Source organism: Mus musculus, chromosome 13 (assembly GCF_000001635.26).
Source record: "Mus musculus strain C57BL/6J chromosome 13, GRCm38.p6 C57BL/6J".
NCBI lineage: Eukaryota > Metazoa > Chordata > Mammalia > Rodentia > Muridae > Mus > Mus musculus.
In genome coordinates, this window is record NC_000079.6 from 67,142,501 (window position 1) to 67,148,530 (window position 6,030).

Sequence of the window (6,030 nt, forward strand, 5' to 3'; positions counted from 1 at the left end):
ATTAGGAGGTGTGGCCTTGTTGGAATAGGTATGTCACTGTAAGTGTGGGCTTAAAACCTTCATCCTAGCTGCCTGGAAGTCACTCTTCCACTAGCAACCTTCAGATGATATACAACTCTCTGCTCTGCCCTCACCAAGCCTGCTTAGATGCTGCCATGCTCCCATGTTGATGATAGTGAACTGACTATGTACATGTAAGCCAGCCCCAAATATATGCTGTCCTTTGTAAAATTTGCCTTGGTCATGGAGTCTCTTCACAGAAGTAAAACCCTAACTAAGACAGAAGTTGGTACCAGGAGTAGGGTATTGCTGTGATATGCTTTTGTTTGGAAGTATATGCAGTTTTGGACTTTAGATTCAGAAAGCATTGGAATGCTTTAAGTGGGGCTTAGTGGGCTATCCTAGAAGGAATATGAAAGACTTTGTTGCTGTGAGTGATTTGAATTGTGGTTACCTGGCGCAAGAGGTTAATGGAGAAGAAGTTCAGTATGTGGCTAAGAGACTGTTTTTGTTGTATTTTGGTGAAGAATGTGGCTAATTTTTGTCCTTGTCTGAAGAGTCTGCCTAAGTCTAAGGTGAAGAGACTCAGATTAATTATACTGAAAAATGAAGTCTTGGGAACACCCATCATAGACTTTGTTCTCTGCTTAAGTCTCATGAAGAGCATTTTAAACAACCATGGCTACCCGAGAAAGAGAAAATATAAAATATATGGTTCAAATATTAAAGAAGCACCAGGAAATGAAATGGAGCTGAATCCTGTGTTCAAGGATATTAAATTGAATTAAGGGAGTGGGACTTTGGAGCAAGATCCTACCCAGCTAAGTTTAGATACAGACATGTTGGTGCATACCTCTAATCACAGGAGATAAAGCCAAGCAGATTTCTGAGTTCAAAGCCAGCCTGAGACAGAGAATGTTTTAGGTGAAGAATAACTTAAATCCAGGCATAGTGGTACATACTGTTGATCCAAGGAGATTGGCATGCAGATCTCTGAGATCAAGGTCAATCTACAGAGCAAGATCCAGGACAATCAAGCTTAAGTAATGAAGGAGTTGGAAAATTGAAAGCGATTGAACAAGGGGGCCAATGTTCCAGCTTCTGCAAGCAGCAGAACTCGACAGCTTTGGTCATGTGTCTCTGCCTTTATATTCAAGAGAGGGAGACTACTGGGACAATTGTTGCTGGTTAGCTAGACCTAAGAAAATAGTGGTAATTAAGAGAAGAGCAGCATCACTCAGGTGAAATCTTCTGGAAAGTGCTTGCTGAGAGTACAAAGAAGCTTCTTCCAGAGATAGCCAAGGTTGTACCTCAGAATGCACCTGTCCTTGTTATTGTGTAAGAATCACACAGGTGGTATTGGTTTTGAAGGTCTGAAGTGGTCATAAAGAGTAGCTGAGACTTTGCACTGTGAGAGGCCATGAAAGGACCTTGGTGAAAGTGTAGTCTTAGTTGCAGTTGATGTACCAGGTATGACAGGTTCAGATAAAAGAGTTATGACTTGGCAACATGAAAAGATTGTTTGAGCGGCTATTGGTGAAGCCTAGTTGCAGTGGAAGACCCCAGTGCATTGGAGATGCCTGTACCATGGGATGATCACCAAGAACAGCAACAACAGTGAATGGATCAACCTGAGCTTAGAGTGCTAGAGACTGCAGAGCTAAAGAAGTGATGCCAGCCCTTTGAGGAACTCAGAATATCATGTGTGAATCCCAGACACTGGAACAAGAAACTGTAATATTAAAGTTGCATGGAGATGCCAGAGCCATGGATTATGTGCTAAGGAAAGCTGTTAACAGGGAGTGGAACTAGCTCAGGAGAAAGAAGTTTGTTGCAGTCAACAAATATGAAAAAGGAGTTGGAGATCTGAAGATCGTGAGCCTTGGAGATGCTGAGTTTGGAGTTAGCTCAGCTGGATTTCCGCCTTGCTTTGGGAATTACAGTTAAGTGATTGGATGAACTTCAGAAAAGGCTTTGAACTTTGAAGTTTTAACATTGTTGAGACTGCTATAGACTATGGGGACTTTAGAAGTTGGATTAAATTTACTTTGCATTATACTATGTTTAGGTATGGCCCCATAAACTCATGTTTGAACAAGTCTATGGGGACCAGGGAGTGGAATGTAATGGTTTATATATACTTGACCTAGGGAATGGCACTCTTAGGAGGTGAGGTCTTGTTGGAATAGGTGTGTCACTCTGGGTGTCAGCTTAAGACCTTCATCCTAGCTGCCTGGAAGACAGTCTTAAACTAGCAGCCTTCAGATAAAGATGTAGAACTCTCAGCTCTGCCTGCACCATGCCAGCCTAGATACTTCCATGCTCCCACATTGATGATATTGAACTGACCCTCTGAACCTGTAAGCTAGCCCCAAATATATATTGTCCTTTTCAAGACTTGCCTTGGTCATGGTGTCTGTTCACCACAGTAAAACCCTAAGACAATGATAGACAATGAAATTGAACTTTGGTCTAAATCAAACCCTTCAAGTTACTCCTGTGTGCATATTTTATCACTACCGTGAGAGTACTTACTAAATCTTAATGCCAAATGTAAGTTTCAATACATATGAATCATGTACTTTTCCCTTTTCCCATTATTATTGCCCTCCCTTTTGCCCCCTTCTCTGAAAAGTGTTTCCTCTCTTTACTTACATACCTACACACATATCTGTATGAATGAACACAGATGTAGAGCAAGCAGTGTCCCAAACTATAGAAATGTTAGTGACTGCTGGCTGCCTGACTGTCAAGCAGATCTCCCTGCAACACTGGAGCATTTATCTCTTCAACCTATTGGCATAGAACATCTGACAGATTTTTTTCTGTGAAGTAACAAATATGAAGGACTTCTCTCCCACGTCCTTGCAGAGTTTGGCAGTTGACTCTCTTTGTGTCCTGCTTGTCCACAGCTTATACAACACATGGTCGGCAGTTGAGGCAAGAACATTTTGTTTTCCAGTGGCTGATTGTCACATTTTTAGCAAACTTCAGGTTGTTCAAAGGACTCTGGGTTCTGCCAAGAGCTGGCATTTCTCACTGTCAAAGATTAACAAAACACCTTTCAATACCATATTCTACAGATTTCTGTTGTTTCTGAAGATCATCTAACATTCTCAATATATTTGCATAGGCATATATTGCTTCTCTCTAGTTATTTACTATCTCATTAACGTAGAAAATGTTTGTAATTTAACTATACTAGTATGTGTGAGGTTTTGTCTTGTACTGTCTGTTCTAATGCAAAGTGCAGGCACCCAAGACCTCCAGTGTGCACCTAAACCCTGTGATCCTGCCCCATGTTACTTCTGATTGATAAATAAAGATGCCAGCAAACTAATAGCTAGGCAGAAAGGACATAGGTACCATTTAGTTTTCCTGGGCTTGGGGTCAGAGAAGAACCAGGATAAGAAGAATGTGCAGGTGGGAAAATAATAAGCTGTTCTGGGTTAGCTGAGTCATTAAAACAACAACAACAAAAAAAAGGTGCCTCTGTGAGCTGGTCAATTGAAGTTAAGAACAGTCCAGATGAAATGTAGTGAGTATGAAATAATTCAAGGTTATCAATAGAAAAATAGATTCTGATAGCATCAAGGTAGGTATCTGTCCATCCTTTGTACTATGTAAGGCTTATTGTAAATATAAAAGTTGTGTGTGTGTGTGTTCATGCATGCACGTGTGCACGCGTGCATGTGCACATGTACGTGCACATGTTTATTTAGAAAATAAATGGTAAAGGCACAATAGAAACCCTAGGACAGCATTAATATATTTCTACAACATATGGTATTCCAACATCTGGCAAAACCTCACTTTTAAAAAGTTAATTTGAGATTACCAAATGAAAAACATATGTCATTCCTTTAAGATTAGGAGGCAGGAAGAACTATTTTCTTAGATGTATGGGGTTTTTGCCCCCAAAGACACATGGTGTTTGTAACTAGGAGAAAATTTATGCTAATTAGGTACACAAAATTCTGGGGTTCATAGCATAAGCTAAGACACAGCTACACTTCCCCACCCAGCAGACCCAGACAATACACTGGTTAGTGGGCTCTCTGCTGATGCTAGGAGCACTGCTGTGCAATCAAGCAGGCTGCTCAGAGAGCAGAAAATATGGCTGCATGTCTCCCACAATCAAAATAAGAATAGAGAATAAAGAGAAATGTAAGTTGTCAGTGCTGTCTTAACCAACCGGATTCTTTCAATGTGGGCTCCATGTTAATATTAGGACTACTTAGCCTAGCACATGACACATATATTGGCCTGAAAAATAGGTTACACAGTAAATAGAAGGGAATTTAATTGAAGATAAATATAGGAAAATAGAAAAGACTATTAGTTCAATGTATATAAAGAGAAAAATATATATACTGTTATATATATGTATATATATATACATACTCTGTAACATATACATGAAATATATATGTATATATATGTGTGTATATATATGTATAAAATACATATATATATATATATGGAGATAGTAATCTCCTCTGATATTACTATGGAGATAGTAATTTCCATAGAAGGGAGGAATAAATAAATATTGCTTCAAATTCTTATATTCTGTAGTATAGAGAAATTTATTGAAATTAAGGAATAAATAAATCAAGGTCTTTGATCTCAATGTGTAGGAAACAAAGGTATGGACCCCAACAGAGAAAACCCTATATCAATAGATAGTAATTGTTTTAAAATGTTTAAATTATTTTAAGTTGTTTTAATTATCAAAATGAAGGTGGTCATATGTTCAATGATTATACTGGTATTACTAACCCTCTATGAGAGAGACAAAGTAGAGCAAGTCTAAATAAAAATGAGATTGCTAAATTGAATCAATCTAAACTTTTGATGGCTTTCAGTTGCTAGACCAAGAACATGTTCTTTTGGGAGAGAGGCCCTGCATTTCTGTTAACAGGAAAGGAGAGAAAAAAATAGCTTTGCACTCCTTCCAAAGTAATATGGATCAGACATGACAGAGGAAGAACCCTTGAAGCTCTTAGCTGCCGACAGGAAGGAGAAAAATCAAGAAGACAAAACAGGACAGGTAACCCAATTTTCTTTTCTCTCTATATGGGAACAGCCCTGAAACTGGCTGAGACATAAAAATGTCTCTAGCCAAAAGTTCAGGTAAGCATAGCCTATAAACCTTATTGGTTGCAGAATCCTCAAAATTCATCATGCCATCCTTTCATGTGGCATGAATGAAGAGTTATTACAATTTGGTTGTTGATCAAGCTAACTCAAAAAAGGCAGTTGTCTTTCACCTGCTCAAACAAAGAGCAAAAATTCATACTTAACTGATTTGTGCACCTTGCACATTCCATACAAATGCCTTTATAGAACTAAACATTGCTGGAAGGTTTATGTAATACAGAATTAAACACCAAGAGGACAGCCTTGACAAAATTCACCCTTGGGAAGGCTAATATTACCAGCTCTTCCAACTCCCTGTCTGATCCTTCCTCAAGTCATCCTGTTTCCAGAGATTTGCTCTGAGAATAGCACCTGAAAGGGATGCTAATCCCCAAGGACTTCAGTTCATCTAGCCTTTCAGGGGGTTCTAATCAGGACTTCAGGTAAGCCCTGAACTTTCTCACCATACAAAGCCTAGAGAGCCAAAGTTAGAGTTTACTTTCTTAAGACTAACCATATATTCTAATTTTCTTCCCCACTGCCAAAACGGAACCCCTGGGGCATCAAGTCTCTACAGGATTAGACACATCCTTACCCACTGAGATCAGACAGGGCAGTCCCCTGCTACATATGTGCTAGGGGCTGCAGACCAACCCAAGTATTCTCCCATCAAGGTCCCTCCCTTCCTCAGTTTCCTGAGATTATTGTGTTCTCTCTTCTAAGTGGGAAGGAAACATTCTCACTTGGGCCTTCTTTCTTGGAACACTTCATTCAGGCTATCAGTATTATGGATATTCTTGTTAAATTATTATTATTATTCTTATTATGAAGTCATATATATAATTTTCTCTCTGTGGTCTCTAATGTGGGACCACTCAGGAGCACACA